The sequence below is a fragment of the Pleurodeles waltl genome, chromosome 3_1 (genome assembly GCF_031143425.1).
Source record: "Pleurodeles waltl isolate 20211129_DDA chromosome 3_1, aPleWal1.hap1.20221129, whole genome shotgun sequence".
Lineage (NCBI taxonomy): Eukaryota > Metazoa > Chordata > Amphibia > Caudata > Salamandridae > Pleurodeles > Pleurodeles waltl.
In genome coordinates this window covers 177,223,275-177,245,164 of record NC_090440.1, presented here as the reverse complement: position 1 = coordinate 177,245,164, position 21,890 = coordinate 177,223,275, and positions in this window count along the sequence as shown.

Sequence of the window (21,890 nt, the reverse complement as noted above, 5' to 3'; positions counted from 1 at the left end):
ACCAACCTGGAGGCAGCAGAAGAACAGCACCTGAACAGGCATTCAGAAAATCTGAGCACAGCGGTCATCTCAGCAGAACAAAAGAGGGTCCCACGGAGTCGGAGTCCAATTTAGAGAGTTGGGCAATGCAGGACGGAGTACTGAGGACCTGGGCTGTGCTGTGCACAAAAGAAGTCTTACAAAAGTGCACAGAAGCCCTAGCAGGTGCAGTTCACGCAGTACACAGGATTACTGTCTGGCGTGGGGAGGCAAGGACTTCCCTCCACCAAATTTGGACAGAAGGACCATTGGACTGTCAGGGTCACTTGGATCCAGCTCCTGTGTTCCATGGACCATGCTCGTCAAGATGAGAGGGGACCCAGAGGACCGGTGATGCAGAAGTTTGGTGCCTGCGTTGGCAGGGGGAAGATTCCGTCGACCCACGGGAGATTTCTCCTTGGCTTCCAGTGCAGGGTGAAGGCAGACAGACCTCAGAGCATGCACCACTAGGAAACAGTTGAGAAAGCCAGCAGGATTAGGCGCTGCAATGTTGCTGGTAGTCTTCTTGCTACTTTGTTGTGGTTTTGCTGGCGTCCTGGAGCAGTCAGCGGTCGATCCTTGGTAGAAGTCGAAGAGAGAGGTGTAGAGGAACTCTGTTGAGCTCTTGAATTCGTTATCTGATGAGAAACCCACAGGAGAGACCCTAAATAGCTCTCAGAGGAGGATTGGCTACCTAACCAGGTATGAGCCTATCAAGAGGGGTTTCTGATGTCACCTGCTGGCACTGACCACTCAGAGGTCTCCATTGTGCCCTCACACCTCGGCATTCAAGATGGCAGAGGTCTGAGACACACTGGAGGAGCTCTGGTCACCACCCCTGGGGTGGTGATGGACAGGGGAGTGGTCACCCCCCTTTCCTTTGTCCAGTTTCGCACCAGAGCAGAGGCTGGGGGATCCTTGAACCGGTATAGACTGGTTTATGCAAGGAGGGCACCATCGGTACCCTTCAAAGCATTTCCAGAGGCCAGGAGAGGCTATGCCTCTCAGGCCCTTAACAACTATTTCCAAAGGGAGAGGGTGTAACACCCTCTCTCAGAGGAAATCCTTTGTTCTGCCTTCCTGGGACCGGCTGCCCAGGCCCCAGGGGGGCAGAAACCTGTCTAAGGGTTGGCAGCAGTGGTAGCTGCAGAGAAAACCAAAAAGAGCTAGTTTGGCAGCACCCGGGTTCCATGCTGGAGCCCCGGGGATGCATGGGATTGTCCCCCCAATACCAGAATGGTTTTGGGGCGACAATTCCATGATCCTATACATGTTACATGGCCATGTTCGGAGTTACCATTGTGAAGCTACACTTAGGTATTGACCTATATGTAGTTCACAAGTGTAATGGTGTCCCCGCACTCACAAAGTCCGGGGAATTTGCCCTGAACAATGTGGGGGCACCTTGGCTAGTGCCAGGGTGCCCTCACACTAAGTAACTTTGCACCTAACCTTCACTAAGTGAGGGTTAGACATATAGGTGACTTATAAGTTACTTAAGTGCAGTGTAAAATGGCTGTGAAATAACGTGGACGTTATTTCACTCAGGCTGCAGTAGCAGTCCTGTGTAAGAATTGTCTGAGCTCCCTATGGGTGGCAAAAGAAATGCTGCAGCCTATAGGAATCTCCTGGAGCCCCAATACCCTTGGTACCTAGGTACCATATGCTAGGGAATTATAAGGGTGTTCCAGTGTGCCAATCAGAATTGGTAAAATTAGTCACTAGCCTCTGGTTAGCAGAGCCTCAGTGGTACAGTTAGGCACCACACAGGGAACACATATAGGCCACAAACGTATGAGCACTGGGGTCATGGCTAGCAGGATCCCAGTGACACAAATCAAACATACTGACAACATAGGGTTTTCACTATGAGCACTGGGCCCTGGCTAGCAGGATCCCAGTGAGACAGTAAAAACACCCTGACATATACTCACAAACAGGCCGAAAGTGGGGGTAACAATGCTAGAAAGAGGCTACCTTCCTACAGTGTTGTTTTAGCACAAAGTACCTGGGGGCATATTTATACTCCGTTTGCACCAAATTTGCGTCGTTTTTTTCAACGCAAATTCGACGCAAAACTAACTCCATATTTATACTTTGGCGTTAGACGCGTCTAGCGCCAACGTTCATGGAGTTAGCGTCATTTTTTTGCGTGAACACCTTCCTTGCGTTAATGATATGCAAGGTAGGCGTTCCCGTCGTAAAAAATGACTGCGATGCATATGCGTCGTATTTATACTCCCGGGCAAAAATGACGCCCGGGAGTGGGCGGGTCTAAAAAACCTGCATTTGCGCCAGATTTTAGCTCCTGGGTCAGGGCAGGCGTTAAGGGACCTGTGGGCTCAGAATGAGCCCAGAGGTGCCCTCCCCTGCCCCCAGGGACACCCCCTGCCACCCTTGCCCACCCCAGGAGGACACCCAAGGATGGAGGGACCCACCCCAGGGACATTAAGGTAAGTCCAGGTAAGTATTTTTTTTTATTTTTTTGTGTGGCATAGGGGGGCCTGATTTGTGCCCCCCTACATGCCACTATGCCCAATGACCATGCCCAGGGGACAGAAGTCCCCTGGGCATGGCCATTGGGCAAGGGGGCATGACTCCTGTCTTTGCTAAGACAGGAGTCATTTCAATGGGGGATGGGCGTCGTAAAAAAATGGCGCAAATCGGGTTGTTGCGATTTTTTGCCTCAGCCTGACTTGCACCATTTGTGGACGCCCATACGCCATTTTCCCCCTACGCCGGCGCTGCCTGGTGTACGTCGTTTTTTTTAACGCACACCAGACAGCGCCGGCGGCTAACGCCGGCTAACGTCATTGAATAAATACGGCGCCCGCATGGCGCTTCAGAATGGCGTTAGTTTTGCGTCAAAAAGTATAAATATGGGCCCTGGTATGCATCAAAAATAAAGTCACACAGGCGAGGATACATAAGAAAAGCAAGCAATTTATTGATTCCTTACTCGCAAGTGCGTCTGTGCTTCAATTCTTTCTTTGCCAGGTAAGCAATGAATCGGTTTCCGAACAAGCAGCCTCAGGTCCCTTGGTGATGTTAAAGATTTTGATGCCCAAGGATAATTTGTGGAAAATCCGGATGCACAGCAGCTTTGAATCCGCGCTGAGCTGTCGATGTGTCAATTTCACTGGCGCTGCATTGATTTTTCAACCTCTGTGCAGGCACCCTGTCTGCAGGACTGGATGTGGCACCACTTGGCAGGGTAGGGGGCCTCAGCAAGAGAGTCCAGGTGCTGGCAGATTAAGTCTTTGATGGCCATGAGACTTCAGAACAGGGGGAAAGCTCAGTCCAAGCCCTTGGAGAAACTTCACAAGCAGGACTTCAGAAGGCAAAGTCCAGTTATTTCCCTCTAAGGCAGAAGCAGCAGCAGCAGGCCAGCACAGCAAAGCAACAGGAAGAGTGTCAGGTCTTCCGCAAGCATCAAGCTCTTCTTCTTGGCAGAGGATCCTCTTGATCCAGAAGTAATCTGAAGTTGTGGGTTCAGAAGTCCAATACTTATACTCATTTCTATCTTTGAAGTAGGCAAACTTCAAAGGAAAGTCTTTTAGTGTACAAGACCCTGACTCTTCCTTGCCCTGCCTCATTGACACACTAGAGGGCTGGAGACTGTATTGTGAAAAGACAGGCACAACCCTTTCAAGTGCAGGTGTCGGCTCTTCCCTCCCACTTTAGCCCAGGAAGACACATCAGGAAAAATAAGACACACCTCAGCTCCCTTGGCGTCACTCTCTAGAGGGAATTCACAAACAGCCCAACTGTCAGTCTGTCCCAGATGTGTATTCAGTAGCCAGGCAGAAGCACAGAATGGAAAGCAAGAAAAGCCCACTTTCTAAAAGTGCCATTTTCAAACAAACAATCTAAAAACCTACTTTACCAAAAGATGTATTTTTAAACTGAGAGTTCAGAGACCCCCAAACTCCAGATCTCTATCTGCTTCCAATGGGAAAGGTAATCCCCATGTTAACCTATGGGAGAGATAGACCTTGCGATAGTGAAAAACGAATTTGGCAGTATTTCACTATCAGGATATGTAAAACACATCAGTACATGTCCTACCTTTTAAATACACTGCACCCTGCCCATGGGGCTACCTGGGGCCTACCTTAAGGGTGACGTACATGTAGTAAAAGGGAAGGTTTTGGCCTGGCAAGTGGGTACACTTGCCAGGTCAAATTGGCAGTGCAAAACTGTACACACAGACACTGCAGGTCTGTGAAATGTTTACTGGGCTACTCATGTGGGTGGCACAATCAGTGCTACAGGCCCACTAGTAGCATTTGATTTACAGACCCTGGGCACACATGATGCACTATACTAGTGACTTATACGTAAATCAAATGTGCCAGTCATGGAAAAGCTAATTAACAATATAATGCAGACAGACACCACTTGCACTTGGTAAAGTGTCCAGAGTATCAAGACCAGCACAAACGAATCACAACACATGATTAAAAAAACAGGAGGTCAGAAGCAAAAAGTACAGGGAAACCATGCCAAGGGCAGCCAGGTCTAACACTTACCTATATGCAGTTAACTCTTCCATATTTTGCTCCTCTGTATTTTGGCTATGATATTCTTGTAGTTGCAGTTCCCTACCTGATACTCCAGAGTACCACCAGTCTGAAATACACAAATATAAACAGGCTCTAAGGCTTTGGCTGAAAATTGCAGGTTACATTTTCTAATGTGTTTGAGTGTTTCATTGGCCAACAATATCCAGAAAGGTATTGTCACCTTTTCCTACCCCAAGAAGCATCAGAAAAATACTTCATCAACTGTAATAGATCGGAATACATTGTGTAAGGTTTTCCCTGACTCTAACATCAGATATTCGTTCCAAATGACTTTATTTCCCTTCCTAGATTAACTGTATACTTTTAAACTATATATCATGGACTTTTACACATATTGTATGTGTGATATCCTGTGAGTCCCCACCCATGTAAGTCTGAGCTGCAGTGTGAAATGCTGGGAGTGAATGATGTTATAGAATGTTGGTGTGTGATGTATTGTGAACGTTAAGAGTTGGAGTAAGTGCTGTTGTTGTAACCTAAGGCTCTAACTTGAAACACAGAATTCACCTCCTACCTGAGTGGCTTCAGATTATGTTCTGTAACCTCAACATTTAGGTGAGATGGATAGACAGTGCTAGTCTCTAAGGGGTTATTTACAAGCCCCGCGGCGCAGGGCGATGCAGCAAGTGTCTTGCTGTTTCGCCTTCACCAGGGGGAAAGGGCACAAATGTGCTCTATCGACAAGATACAGCACATTTCTGTCCTCTCCCCCTGCACTGGAGCACAAATTGCTGCCTAGTGGCAACACAGGAACCCTTGCACCATGGTACAAGGATGCCTGCATTGTTGGGATGATTGTTTTTGGGGAAATCTTCCTGCACAACAACAATCAAGAGAGGTGTTTTCCTCTTCCTATGTGTGCTACAAAATGCAGCACACATAATTGAGGAAAAAACGGGGAGTAATAAAGATATTTCTCCCAGTTGCGTCCCCTCTACGCCACCTCTGAGGTGTCATAGGGCTCTGACGAATTACCAGACTTGTAAATCTTGTAATGGGCAGATTCCTTAGCGTTCCATGGGTGTTGCCTGGGAACAACCACAGCACCACACATGGAACACCCCTTTCACACAGTTTTATGCGTGAAAGGGGCCCATATTTACAAGGCTATGAAAAGCAATGCAAGGTGGCTTTGTAAATATGGGCTGGTACACTGAGGGACCGGAGAGTAACAAACAAAATGACGCTCTGGTGGGGCAGTGTGCCGATAGGGCCTCGTAAATGTGGCCCTAAGAGCGCTTATAAAGGCATCTGCATATTTTAATGTGCCCGGGCAACAGTGAACAGAGAAGATGGCTCTGCTAGTGCTGTGGTCAAGGGGTCTTGTGACAATGAGCAGCACCAGGCAAATGGGAACTTTCTTTGTCAGTACTGGAAGAAGAGGGTGTGGTGTCTGGGGACATAGCAGTGCAACTTGCTTTTCGAGAGAGCCTCACCAATGTCTTGGGTTTCAGACCTGGGAGTCAGAGTGGAGGTACTGGCTATGTAGACCTTGCCATTGTGAAGGACAGTAGTGTGCTGATGTTTAATTGGGAAAGGTCTAGAGACATTGAAGAAAGACTACCCCGGGGGCCCTGGTTAATTTAGAAGGAAAGGCAGGACTGTTAGATAGAAATTAGACTACATTGTTTCACAACTGTGTCCTGAAGTGGAAACATGGCCTGTCACTTGTCAAATTGCAATGTTAAAGTATGACAATCAGTTAATTAATCAGGAAGGTTATTTGGTCTTCATGCAGTTCGTATTATTCTATGTGCTTGTGTTAAGAAATTTGCTATTTCACACTGAGACGTTCATTGAGGAATTGTTTGGTGGGTTATTCTTGCATATTGATGTGTCATATACATCTCATTAGTAATGCATTTATTGAGTTATTAAGATTCTGTGCGCATTGTCTTCACTTGTTTTGGAACTGCAGTGTGTGCTGAATGGTTAGTAATGCAAGACAGATTTGGAAGTTTAATTATCCACCAGTTGGTTGTTTTGAGAGTACAGTGGAAGCATTTTTTTCTACTCTATGTGGAGGCTAGTTAGCAGTTTGCACAAGAGAATTTAGTACCCAGACATCCAAGTGTTATACGAAAGGAGAGTTCTCTGACATAGGAAATGAGTGCAGTATACTGGTGTGTGTTTATGTGAATTGGAGAAAGAACAGTACCAGGCTGCTAGAGGTTTATGTGGGGAGTGTACCATAGTATGCCAAGTTGTGTAACTTTAGTACCAACTCATGAGAAGTTGTATGGAGGGGAACCCCATGGTGTACTAGGCTGTGGAAGAGTAGTACCCTGTCATAAGAAGCTGAATGAGGTAATACCCCATGGTTACGGTGGGGAAGAAGAGAAGTACCATGCCATAGGAGATTACAAGGTGAACTAGCCATGGAGTACAAATGTGAGGAATTTTAGTACCCTGTAGTGATGTTGGCGATAGCCACAAGTTTCTCCTGGGTGTTGTTGGTCTAGCCACAAGTTTTATCTGAGTTGTCACCTGCACAAATGGGAAGATTTGACAGGAGTATGGTACAAGAGAAGGGGTACTATCATAATTGTCTTGTGGTGCGTTTTATTAATTTTGCATGTAATGGAGTTGGTCAGTTTTTTGTTCGAATGGTAGTGTTTGATGTTGCATTAGAGTGTTGTAGGTGAGTACTTCTTTATGTACTGGCATACTCTGGTGTCAATGGTTGTATTGCTGGCTAGGTCCAATTGTTTGAATGTTTTGTTATGTTAATAATTTTGTCAGTATGCTTTTAATGAAGGATGTCTTCACTGTGTTTGGAAGACATCCTGACCTTATCTGGTGCAGATTCCAGAGCGCGTGGTACTGGGTGCAGATTAAGGGCCTAATTTTACTAGACAGTGCAGTGCCAAATTTGGCAGCACCATGCTGCATCGCTTCAGAAACACAGGGATGCGCTGTATTTATGACAATACAGCGCACCCCTGTGTTTTCCCTGGCACTAGCGCTAAATTTAGCTGCCTTGCTCCAATGCAGGCACCCTTGCACCATGGTGCATCGGTGCCTGTGTTGCAGGGAATTATTGTTTATGTGCAGGAAGGTGTGCCTTCCTCACATAAACAATCAATAATGGTGCTTTTGTTACTTCTATGTGTGCTGCAAAATGCAGCACACATAGAAGTAGCAAATCGTCATTATTTAATGATTATGTATGTGCAGGAAGCTCTTGCTTCCTGCACATAAACAATCATTCATGGTGTTTTGCTCTTTCTGTTTTTGTTGCAGAATGCAGCACACATAGAAAAAGCAGAAATGAGTAGAAATAAAAGTATTTCTCCTCGTTGCACCATGCTAATGCCACCCTGGAGTCGCGTTAGTTTTTGGTGCTGCCTCAGGTTTACGAAGTAGCGTAAATCTGGGGAGTGTCAAAAAGCAATGGGTGTTGCGGTGGAACGCCCACAGCAACACCCATTTAATGCCCCCTTCATGCTAAGTGATGCGTGTAAAGGGGTCGTATTTACAAGGCCGCATGAAAGCCACAAAAAAATGGCTTAACACAGCCATGCAAATAGAGTACAGGGCATTTCGCCACCGGAGGACAAGGTGTAAAGATGAGTCACAATACAGAGTTGAGATGTAGGTTCTTTATTTAGAGCATCCTATCCACCAGCGATCACAGGACATCCATCTCTCTACTCAGTCTCCAGCAAATGACTCACAACACTCCACACTCCAATGTGATGTCATGAGTGACATCTGCCTCAGGAATAGAATCCCTTACATTCTACCATATGCTGAGATGCCATGAGAGACATCTACCACACACCTTCCCTCTTAAAGATAGGATACGAGATTATAGTGTTCAATAAAACTAAAATATACAAATAAAACAAACAAAAAACAAAAAAACTAAACAAAAGAAAAACACAGAGAGGAGAAAGCCTATAAATAAACTTAACATCATAAAGCTTTTTTAGAAATTACCACTCGATTGATATTCCACACTCTTCCGTCCCTAATTTTGACAGCATTACTGAAAAGTTTGATTACTTCAAATGGTCCCATGAGGTTACTCCCACTTTTACACAGTGTTGGTTTCTTGACTAAAATCTGATCTCCAACTTTCACACCAATGTTTAGTGTGTTCTTCTTTTCATCAAAATATTCCTTCCTTCTTTGTATGCACTTCTTTTCACACTCATTACCCCCACTCATGCTGCCCCATGAGACACTGTCATTTTTCCCCCAACACACCCATCCTGGTGCCAAAAGAGTGTTAGCTTTACGACCTCTAAAAAGTTCAAAAGGGACTTCACCTGTAGTAGAGTGAGGTGTGAATCTGTAGGCATGAAGGAAATTCTTGAGACCATCTTTCCAGTTCCTATTGGCTGTACTCTCTAATTGCATACATTCTTTTACACATTTGTTAAATCTTTCCACTATACCATTCCCCTTGGGATGATACAAGGAACACCTTCTATGTTTAATATCTCTGCACTGAAAATATTCTTCCATTTCAGAAGAAACAAATTGCGGCCCATTGTCTGTCACAACTGTATTTGGCAAACCTTCACGGCTGAAAATGTCAATGAAAAATTCAATAATTCTCTTGGTTTCTATGCTACTACAAATTCCTATTTCCGCCCACCTGGAAAACTGATCTACCAAAACCAAAATGTAGTTGGACCCACCTTTCCCGTGAACAGGTCCAACAACATCCACTGCTACTACTTCCCAAGATTTGTTAGGCATGTCTCTTATGCACATTGGTGGTACTCTAGTCTTATACACCTTGTCACAATTGCAACAGTCTGGACAATTCCTGACCTTCCTTTCAATCATTAAATCCATTCCTGGCCACCAATAATTAAGGCGAATGCTGGCTTTCGTCCTACTCATTCCTTGATGTCCTTCATGTCCCAACTCAATAATCTTGTCCCTCAAAACAGCTGGAACTACTAATCTCAAACCACGCAAAAGAATACCATTCTCTATAAACAACTCATCTCTCACTTTCCAAAATCCTCCCAACTCTTTATCCCGTTACACATTATTATTCCACCCGTACCTAAGCCCTTCACGCACCCGCTGTAGTACAGAATCTTTAACTACCGCTCTCAACCATTCATCCTGCTCTACAATACCTCCAGTCACACTGCACACACTGATATCACTTTCCTCACTTTTTTCTGAGCATTCTTTCATTTCAGAACTCAGTCTAGATAAACAATCAGAAATCTTATTCTGGGATCCAGGAACATAGAACATACTGAAACAGAAATCCTGTAGATTGACAACCCATCTGCTGATTCTACTAGAAATCATATCCAGACCCTTTTTCATAAAGACTTCCACAAGGGGTTTGTGGTCCATGAAAATCTGAAATTGTCTACCCCACACAAAATTTTTGAATTTGTTAGCCGCCCAGAAAACACTCAGAGCCTCCTTCTCAATTGTGGAATAATTGACTTAAGCTCCACGCCAAGTCCTAGAACTGTACACTGTGGGCTTAAGGTCACCGTCACCCATATCCTGTAACAACACTGCCCCTAAACCTCTCACACTATCATCTGTCATAACCACACATGTCCTATCTGGATCAAATGAATTCAAACTCCCAATCGTCGACAGTTCCCTTTTTATCCCCTCGAATTCTCTTTTGCACTCATCATACCATGTAAACTCAATCCCCTTTTTTAGTAGTTTGCGCATATGTATTGTTTTGGAGGCTAAATTAGGCAAAAACTTAGCATGAAACTCTACCATTCCAAGAAAAGATAATAACTCCTCTTTCTTCTCTGGATTACGCAGATTCAATATGTTCCTGACTAGATCTTCCTTTGGACATAAACCCTTAGCTGTAATTTTGTGACCTAGGTATTCAATCTCAGTTTTGCAAAAATAACACTTCTTTAACTTGAGAGTTAAACCATGATCTCTCAATATAGCTAGAACCCTCCTAACTCTCATTTCATGCTCCTTTACAGTTCGTCCATGTATTAAAATGTCGTCCTGGAAACATTTCACTCCAGGTTCTGAGCCGAACAAGTTGTACATCAAGCGTTGAAATACTGCAGCAGCAGACACCAACCCAAAAGGCATCCTTATAAACCTAAAAGTTCCAAAAGGAGTAATGAACGTGGTGTAGTCTCTTGAGTCAGCATGTAACATAATCTGATAGTACGCCGAAGTCAATTCAAGCATGCTGAAATATTTAGACCCATGCAACATTGTGGCCATCTCAGTTATGTTGGGTAACGGGAACTGATCACTGACCACGCACTTGTTAAGATTTCTCAAATCAATGCATAGTCTAATCTCTCCAGACTGCTTGCGTGCAACAACAATGGGTGAAATCCATTCCGAGGATTCTACTGGCTCAATTATTCCTTCTTCACACATTCTACAAATTTCTCTCTCAACGTCATCCTTCATGGATATAGGAATGGAACGTACCTTTGCAGCCACAGGAATGGATCCTTCTTTTATCCTTATACGATGGGAATACTTCTTCAAACAACCTAATTTGTCACTGAATACTTCTTTGTATTCATTAACAAAGTCAGGTAAGGTTTCTCTCTTTCCATCTTCCACAGAAGCTCACATACGTTTCGCAACCTGTCTATAAAATCATCCTTGATCATGACAGGTGTAGACGAATTGGGGTCTAGAATGATATTCAATTCCTTTTGGTGTGGCCAGCTCAGAACACTATCCCCCGTTACAGGAACATACATTTTTCCAAAGATTGTGTTTGTCTTGAAAGAGATTTCAGCTTCAAAATAACCTCTTAAATCAATATTTTGCCCCCCCATAAGCTCCCGGAACAACATCAGGGTCTTTCAATTCAACCTTGTGACTCAGTTGTTTGTCAAATAAATAGTTGGATATCAAAGTCAACCATGCTCCTGAGTCGAATAGTACTTCACTTGCAACACCTAAAATAGTAACAGTATCCTTTGGGTGCTTCTTCCATTCAGCGCACGTAGTAACCGATAATAGGCAATCTTCTCCGACTTTCACCAACGTCAGACTTTTGTTAGATTTGCAATACTTAGCAAAATGTCCCTTTTTGTTGCATAACTTGCAAGTCATATTGACCGCAGGACACTTCCTGTATGACGCATAATGGCCACTATTCCCACAACAAAAGCACCTAGCATCTTTGAATCTGACCCACTGTCCTTGATCAGCTTTTTCTTCCTCTCTATCGCTATCTGCCTCTTTTCTTTGTTTTTTTTCTTTTCTTGTAGTATTGTAGTAATTTTATTTATCCCAAAATTCTTCCCCTTTTCTAGTTCTTCAACACAAGCTAAGGTGTGTTCTACACTCTTAGCTAATATAATGACTTCATGTAGAGATGGATCATCCTTGTTCCACAGCTCCTGCCTTATTTTGTCACTTGAACACCTCAACATAAACTGGTCTCTGATCCACTCATCAATAGTACTCCCAAACTTACAAGTAGATGCTAATTCCCTTAGAGCGGTAATGTATTCTTCAATACTTTCGCCAGATTTTTGCTCTCTCATACCGAAATGGTAACGTTCTAAAATGGTACTAATCTTAGGTAAGAAATGTAGATCTAGTTTCTTCAAGCATATTTCAAATTCATTTAGATCTGTACCTTCATCACCTGGGTCCGGTAGATTTTCAAAAATTTCTTCTCCTTCACAACCCAAACAGTGCATGAGCAAAGCTGTTTTCCTTTCATTAGACAGATTAGTACCACACACCCTGGAGTAATGAAGAAATGTTTTTTTCCATTTTGACCATTTTATGGGTGGTTCTCCAGGCATAGTGAAGAAAAAGGGGGAGGTGAAATATTTTGCATTGTACTTCCAATATACTTCTAAAAGTCTAAACAGCAAAAACACAATTACTGAAAATTAAAGCAAAACTGTTTTGTGCAGATATTTCTGTCAATAAGAACAAGTATTTCTATAAACGAATCATATAGACTTTGTTTGAGTTTCACATCGTTTCTAAAATAATCCTGAAAGCAAGACGTTCATGTTCGTATCTGTTGATGTTGTTGTGCTTCCTCTAACAGAAAGGTTTATTTTCTCAGAAGATACCTCTTGTTTTATTTTCCAGTTTACTCTCCGATAAACACGGGAACTCCCGTCCGCGTATAACTTCAAACGCGCTTGCCTGAGCGTGTAATTTAAAGTGCAGATTGTGCTGGAAAACGTGCTGTAGTTGACGCACGAGCAACTGCAGATGCACGGGTGATGATGGGAGTTTGCCGAATGGAGAACCCGCTGAGGTTGACACGCGAGCTGTCGGAAGTTGGGGTTTTCCGAAGACACACGCGCTATAGAGCGTGAAGGAAAATCCTCTGCTTGGAGAAGGTGCGCGGCAAGCACGAGCAGCGGCAAGTATAGTTTTAAACACTAACGGTTCGGTAACTAGCGATTAGCGACTAGTTAAAGAAAAGGAAAAAAGTGAGGTTGAAATATAATTGGTAATATGCTCACCAGAAGCAGCAGCAAATATTGAAGAAGAAAATGTACTTTTGAAATGTTCAGTTCAGTTCATCAAATGGTAGAATGTTCCTCGATGGGCAAAATGTTCCTCAATGGTAATTCCGAGAGGTACGACGATAGTATAAGTGTTAGGATGCTCCAAAGGACCCTCATCATCAATTGTAAAGATGAGTCACAATCCAGAGTTGAGATGTAGGTTCTTTATTCAGAGCATCCTATCCACCAGCGATCACAGGACATCCATCTCTCTACTCAGTCTCCAGCAAATGACTCACAACACTCCACACTACAATGTAATGTCATGAGTGACATCTGCCTCAGGAATAGAATCCCTTACATTCTACCACATGCTGAGATGCCATGAGAGACATCTACCACACAAGGGCTTCATAAATGAGGCCCTAAGTGCTTTCAGCTGCCTTTCACTTGGTCATGTCGGTTTGGTCAGCTAGTATGACTAGGTGTGGAGAGTATTGGAGTGCTGGGATGCATTTTTGTGTGTGAGTATGTACTGCAGTGTGTTTCTTTGTGGGGATGTGTGTGTTGCTTGTGGAAGATGGAGAAGGTGTGAAAGGTTGTTGTGCTGTGTGGGTGAGTAATGTAAGGTGGATGTCTGGGGACATTGTGTATGACTGTGTTTGAGTTAAGGTGTTGTATGGTTAAACTTTCCACTTTTGTTCTGTTTGTACCTTGAATACGTAGACTTAGGGATGACAGGGAAACCCGTTGTCGAATGAAGCCAGTGGGTATCATGGCCTGGCTATTGATTGACTGAGGGCATATTTATGAGAGAGTTGTACCACCAGTGCGTCACTCTTAGTGATGTAACAGCGGTGCAAACCTCTAAAGCATATCAATTTGGCCACGTAGAGCCACTTTGCGTGGGTTTGAACGGCCTCATAGATATGGAGTAAGGGAAGGCAGAGCAAATCACTGCATTGCCTTACTCTGCGGAAGAGAGCCGTTCAATGGACATTGTGGTGGGTGCTCCCATGCAACCCCCATGGATTTTGATGCATCCCCAGATATACAAGAGATTCTAAACCTAGGGATGCGCCAAAACCTTATGCCTTCCCAGGGAAGGCCAGCAAGGAGAAATATCTTTATTTCTCTTTGTTTTTTTCTCTTTGTATGTGCGCTGCATTCTGCAGCACACACTGAAAGAGGAAAAGAGCCTCCCAGGATTGTTTTTGTGCAGAAAGGTGCCCCTTCCTGCACAAAAACAATCCTGCCTTCAACACAGACACTCTTGCACCAAGGGTGCTTGCATTGGCGCTAGGCAACCCAGACAGCACCAGCGCAGTGGGAAAGGACAGGAACGTGCCACATTGCATCAATACAGTGCATTCTTACCCTTTCCATTTTATGCAGGGCAGTGCAGCAAAGTGACTTGCTGCGCTGCCCTGCGTCCAAAACCCATAAATACGGGCCTTGGTGTCTCTGACTACATGCCCTGAATGCATGAATGTTGTATGGTATCATTGTGTGTAGTCTTGTGTTGATAGTGCCTTACGTCTGAGCAGATCCCAAGACTTGCATGCTGGGCAATGGTAGCCACATTCTAGTTGTTGTCTTGTTTCTTTTTTTTTACATGAGGTGTGGAGCGCCTCATGTCTTGACCCATCGCAAAGTTTCTGTGACTTCCAATTATTTTCTTTGTGTGCCTGCATGGAAACTGGAGAGCTTAAGAGGTTATTGGGTGAATGCGTAAGGTAGACATTCTAGGGACTTAGTGATTGTGAATGATTGTCCCTGCACTTTATAAGCAAGAAAATGGTTGTTCTTTTTTGTTGTTTGTTATAAAGTGAAGTTTGTAGTGTCCTGTGTCCACCAAATTCCCTACATGTCTGAGCTGCTTTGTGGAATGCTGAGAGTGAATGCTGTAACTGAATGTTATTGTGGGGTGTGGAGTAATAGGTAGGCGATAGGGACAGCTAAAAGGAGGATGGAGCCCTGATAGGTTCTATCTGATATTGCTGTAACTTAAGGGCCTAGCATGAAATATAGAATTTACCTCCTACCTAAGTGTTGCTCCAGGCTCTTTAATGACTGCCCTACATCTTTACCATTTTCACTTGTCCTGCACTCATAATGTAGTGTAGAAAGGGATTGTGGAATGTGTTTAACAATTATGATATGCAAAACTGCTGTTGAGCTGTCATTTTGTTTCCTAAAGGGCGAGCATATGCTGGTTGTCACAACATTCATCAGATTAATGGTCGTAGTTTCTCTGTATCTAAATTAGCCCTGGAAAGATGCTTATTAAAGACCTCTGTGACAAGTATAGCTTTAATCTTTTTGTGATTTCAGTGCTAGGGTGGCATATGTTGGAAATATGGAATGGGATTCAGACTATTATTTAAAGTATTATACATTTATGTTTCATATAATTATGCTTTGAATTTTAATATTATTTATTAACTATTAATTATGCAATAAATAATTTACTTGCTTTCCACAAGTTTTCCAAACGTACACAATGAACTCTGTCGCACTGTAGTGACCAATGAAGCAGCAGTCCAAGCTTCCTGTAAATGGCCTAAGAGATTAAGGTCCTCATTACGACCCTGGCGGTCGGTGATAAAGTGACGGTAATACCTCCAACAGGCCGGCAGTAATTACAGCCAAATTATGACCATGGCAAAAAGATCTCTGAAAGACAGCCAATGTACCACACCAGGCACCACGGCGGTTGCCGCCTACAGCCAGACGGAAGTCAATGTTCCTCCCACCATATTACAACAACACAATCCGCCACCTTTTCCGGAGCAGTACCAATGACATCAAAAGCCTGGTGAAAACACTGTACAGAAGTGAAAGGACTCACCATTGGAGACACAGGGAAGAACCACGCCGCCATAGAACCAGAACTGCATGTATTTCCGATGATATTCTATGTTTTTCTCCACCACGAACACCAACGCCAGCGAAGACAACGACAGTGAGAACAGCCACCTAGCACCCAAGGGAGGGAGGGAGGAAAACAACAGTGACACACACGCACCACACACACACCCCACACACACACACACCATACACACAACCAGATGAACAAGAAAACAATTTATTCCCCTAAATCGGCAGAATAATGCAAGGACAAAACAAATTTACCAAAGTGAGTGTAATAATATCAACACAGTTAAAAAATAATAAGTTAGCCAATTTAGCAGATATTTACAAATGTACAGCACAAGGGACACTGCCCAGTCCTCAGTTCGCGTGGGCCACATGGCCACAGGCCAAAGTCCAAGGCCCCACTTGTCGCCTGCATCAACACGGAGAAAACACTGCAGGGGCATTAGTTGGCAAATAGGCAGGCACCTCAGGGGGAGGGGGACCTCAGCCGGGAGCGGAAACAAGACCACTGGTTCTGAGAGGGGAACATGCCCTGTGCTTGGTCCTGGGGAGTGCAAGGCCACAGTCTCTCAAGTGGGTGACTTGCCCACTGGTTCTGAAGGGGACAACATGACCTGTGCTTGGTCCTGGGGAGTGCAAGGCCACAGTCTCTCAAGTGGGTGACTTACCCACTGGTTCTGGAGGGGGCAACATGCCCTGTCCTTGGTTCTGGGGAGTGCAAGGCCACAGTCTCTCGAGTGGGTGACTTTCCCACTGGTTCTGGAGGGGACAGGCCGCACAGTAGCCCATGGAGGCAGGATTACATAGCGTCCGCCGGCGGTGACGGCTGCACTGTGGTGGTGGTGGTGGTGGTGGTGGTGGGAGGCTCCTGCTCATCCCCTGCACCCTCGGTGGATGCACTGTGGTGGTGCTGGTGGTGCTGGGAGGCTCCTGCACATCCTCTGCACCCTCGATGGATACATAACCATGTTTGGTGGTGGGGGCTCTGTGACAGCTGCTGGTGCAGGCTCCTGGCACTTCTTGCCTGCTAGTGCAGGCTCCTTGCCCTTTTGTGTGGCAGGTGCAGGCTCCTTGCCCTTCTTGCCTGCTTCTGCAGGCTCCTTGCCCTTCTTGCCTGCTGGTACAGGCTCCTTGCCCTTCTTGACTGCTGGCGCAGGCTCCTTGCCATTCTTGCCTGCTGGCGCAGGCTCCTTGCCCTTTCGTGTGGCAGGTGCAGGCTCCTTGCCATTTTGTGTGGCAGGTGCAGGCTCCTTGCCCTTGTTGACTGCCGGTGCAGGCTCCTTCCCCTTTAGGCAGGCTGATGCACGCTCAATCCCCTTCAGTAACTGTGGCCTGGATCCCTTTCCACCACGAGTAGGTGCAGATGGAAGTGGGCCCGTGGACTGTGTGGCTGAGGTGCTTGCCTGGATTCTTCCTACCCTGGCCATACATTCAGGACGGGAGGGGAGGGGTAGGGAAGAGGTCAATGGTGGATAGGAAATGTTTCTAGGGACATTGGGGTGGGAAGAGGGAGAAGGAATGGGAGGGGAGGATGAGGGAGTGGTTGTTGGAGGTGTCTGTCTGCTGGATTTGGATGCAGGTGCATGGGCTGTATGCTTTTGTGAGGTGGATGGCTGTTGGGTGTCTGAGTGTTTGCGTTTGTGTACTTTAGAAGGGGGGCAGACAGAGTGGGAGAGGACACAGGGGGCGTGTGCATCGATGTTGTGGAGGTGTCTGTCAGTGAGTTGTGTGTTCTGCTTGGTGTGGTGATGATGCTGGTAGTGGATGATGATGTAGTGCATGCAGGTGTGAGTGTGGATGTGGCTTGGAAGGAGGTGGTGGAGGGGAGGAGGGGGAGACAGTGGAAATAGTGGATGTTGTATTGTCTGCAAATAAATGGTGTTTGTGTGAGTGCCTGCGGGATGAAGTGCAGTGCTCGTGTTTGCCTGTGACACTCTTGGGTGTTGTCTTGTGTGCATGCTCATCAGTATGTGTGGCTGGGATGAGTTGGGATTGTGGAGAAGGGGACTGGGAGGTGGAAGTTGGAGGGGGGACAGTAGATACAGAGACAATGGCTGCCATCAAAGAGGAGGCCAGAACTCAAATCGATCTCTGTTGGGCCACCAATCCAGTGCGAATGCCCTCCAGGAATGCATTAGATTGTTGCATCTGGGCTGCCAGCCCCTGGATGGCATTCACAATGGTTGACTGCCCTACAGAGATGGATCTCAGGAGGTCAATAGCCTCCTCACTGAGGGCAGCAGGGCTCACTGGGGCAGGGCCTGAGGTGCCTGGCGCGAAGGAGGTGCCCACCCCCCAGGGTGAGCGGGCACGGGCAACTCACTGAGGGGCTGCTGGGAGGGTGGTGCTGGTACAGGGGTGGTGGTTGTAACTATAGCTGGGGTGGTCACAGAATTGTCCGTCACCACCAGGGAGCTTCCATCGGAGGAGGTATCTGTGTCTGAAGTGTCCCCTCCAGTCTACCCCGTGGTGCTCCCCTCGCCCTATGTCCCACTGGTGCCCTCAGCGTTGGTGGTATCTGCCTCCTGGGTCCTGTGGGATGCAGCTCCCTCCGTCGCCAGTGCCTCTGCTCCTCCGCCAGATGATGCTAATGCACATAAGGACAGGATGACAAACCAAAAATGGCAGGGAGAGAGACAAAGGATACACTGGGTCAGTGGCTGCACCACCGTTGGCGTACACAGCACCCTCACACACAGGGAACAGGCCTACGCACTATGCATTGCACTACAAGTGATATTGCTAGCCACCAAGGCATGTGGAGGGGTACATACTGCCAACTGCAGCACACCTGGGTCCCATGCAGCCCTGACCAGTAGTGGATGCTTCCATGCCAGGTAGGCAGTATTATCCCTTCAGAACCCTAGCCACGAGAGGACCTACGATGCTATGTCAGGACTGGTCGAGGGGCACCCACTGACACACATCCACCACCCGGATACCACCCCACCAGGCGTAAGTTGTAATGATGGGCACTGTACTCACCCCCTTGTGGCAGCTGTGATACCCTCAAGTGCCCATCCAACTCAGGATAGGCCACCGCCAGTATGTGGGCCATCAGGGGCGGGATCAAGGTTCAACGGGCACCCCTTCTTTACTGGGAGGCCATCCCCAGCTGGGCCTCCTCCATCTTCCGTGCCCAGCATCTCAGGTCCTCCCACCGTTTCCGACAGTGGGTGCTCCGCCTGCCATAGACCCCCAGGGTCTGCACCTCCTTGGTGATGGCATGCCATATACACTTCTTTTGATGGGCGCTGACCTGCAGAGGGGATACACACAGAAAAACACCATTAGACAAACAGTCCAGACAGTTACACATATGGCCCACCATACCCGTTCCCAAAACCATTGGCACACACATAGACCAGCACACAAGCTGTACGCCACAAAGAGGACATCCAACCACCCCCTTATTCAATGCCTTCACACACACCACTCCATGCATCCATGCCACATGCATCGTGCCCACAGTGTACTCACCTGGTGGTCTGGAGCCCCATACAGCAGTCCATACTGGGGTACGACTCCATCCACCAGCCTCTCCAACTCCTCCGAAGTGAAGGCTGGGGCCCTTTCCCCGGTCACACGTGCCATGGTAGGTTCCACACACAGGTTACAGCAGCACATGCGGTGTAGGTCCTCTCCTGTCAAAGGTCAGGTAGCAAGTGAGGAATCAGATAGAAAATGGAGGTCACGTCCGCGGTGGTGCATACCGTCACCGCCGGCGTAGATCCCCATTGGCCACTGTACCCCTTAGGGTCCAATATTAACCAATGAGGAGTTGCACAGCGGTTCCCGACTGCCTCCCACCATGGCACATAACGTCAGCAGAATTACCTCACTTCCTCCTGTCCCTCCACACAGGACAGGCAGATGCCAGGTGCCAGGGACAGCCCTATGGATTCATGCTGCGTCACAGGAGAAATAGGCACATATTGGACAAATCACATAGACACATTACAAGTTAACAGATTGCAAACTACTTTTGTGGCTCCAATGTTCAGTTTGTGACAGCCTCCTCACTCTTGTGTCCCTTAGATACCTACCACTGCGGATGAATAGGAGATGGAGACATACCCCCTTGTACAGACCCCTGGTGGACTTGGCAACACTGGAGGACAGGCACATTATCCTCACCTATAGACTTGACAGGGCCACAATCACAGAGCTGTGTGCCCAATTGGAGCCTGACCTGATATCTACTATCCGTCACCCCACTGGGATCCCCCCTCTTGTGCAAGTGCTATCTGTACTCCATTTCCTGGCAACTGGTTCTTTCCAAGTGGCAATGGGCTTGGCAGCAGGAATGTCACAGCCAATGTTCTCCAACGTGCTGAGAAGAGTGTTGTCTGTTCTGATTAAACACATGTGCAGCTACATTGTTTTCCCCCAGGTTGAGGATTTGGCCACAGTGAAGGCCGAGTTTTATGCAATGGGGTATATCCCCAATATAATTTGGACGATTGATGGAACACATATTGCATTTGTCCCACCCCAGCAGAATGAACAGGTGTTCAGGAATCATAAGAATTTCCACTCCATGAATGTTGGTGTGCTTGGCGGACCAGTACATCTCCCACGTCAATGCTAAGTATCCAGGGTCGGTGCATGATGCCTTTGTCCTGAGGAATAGCAGCATCCAAAATGTGATGGGTCAACTTCAGAGGAACAGGGTGTGGCTAATAAGTGAGCCCTGGTTCCCACCCAGTATATGTAGGTGTATGGGTATGGTGTTGACCATATAGGATAGTGTGTGGCTAAATGTTGTCCCTCAATATTTCCAGGTGACTCTGGTTACCCAAACCTATCAGTGCTGCTGACCCCTGTGAGGAATGCCAGGACAAGGGTAGAACAACGTTATAATGAGGCACATGGGCGAACAAGAAGGATAATTGAAAAGACCTTTGGCCTCCTGAAGGCCAGGTTCCGGTGCCTCCATCTCACAGGTGGATCCCTGTGCTACTCACCCAAGAAGGTCTGCCAGATAGTGGTGGCATGCTGCATGTTGCACACCTGGCCCTCAGACACCATGGCCCTTTTCTGCAGGAGGAGAAGACTGGAGATGCCCGTGTGGCAGCAGTAGACCCTGTGGACAGTGAGGATGAGGAGGCAGAGGATGAGGATGAGGACAACAGAACATCAGTTATTCGACAATACTTCCAATGACACACAGGTAGGACAGTGTAACTTTACGTTCATTGACTTTGGTTGTAATCTGTGTGGCAATGGCATGCTAATATTTCCCACTTCTACGTCCACTTAATGTTCCCTCTGGCAATTCATTTTGCAGATGTTGGTGATTTGACAAATACTCCTGGTGTGATCATTAAAGCCAGCTACAGGTTAATAATCTATGCTCATTCTATGTACAGTTCATTTGTAATGTTTGTATCTGTTTAAAAAAATACATATTTGATGTACATGACATACTCAAAATGGATTTGTTTCAAAGGGTGTTTATTGAAGTGCTAACATATAGGGGGAAATTGCAATGGGATGGGGTGATGATGGAGGAAAGTCCAGGGTATTGTTTCAGTCTGTTTGTAGTACATGTGCATTGTCTAAGGGGACATAGGAAGGGGAGCAATGGCCGTTCAAGGTGGACAGGGTGACTGAGTGGGACACAAGGGTGACAATCAGGAGAGTCTAATTTCCTGGCGGGTGTCTTGGTAAGTGTCTCTGGCTTCTGCCTGGATCGCAGGGAACACTTGTGGGTTGGTTCACCTTCTGCAGGGGAGGGGTGCTGGTAGCTTGTGAGTCCTGTGGTGGGGCCTCCTGGCCACTAGTGGCAGCGGAAGTGGAAGGCTGTTCAGATGTCTGGCTAGTGGCAGGGGCCTGCAGGTGTGAGACTGCCTCCCTCATAATGTTGGCCATGTCTGCAAGCACCCCTGCTATGGAGATCAGGGTGTTGTTGATGGCCTTCAAGTCCTCCCTGATCCTCTGGTACTGTCCTTCATGCAGCCGCGTGTTCTCCTGCACGTTG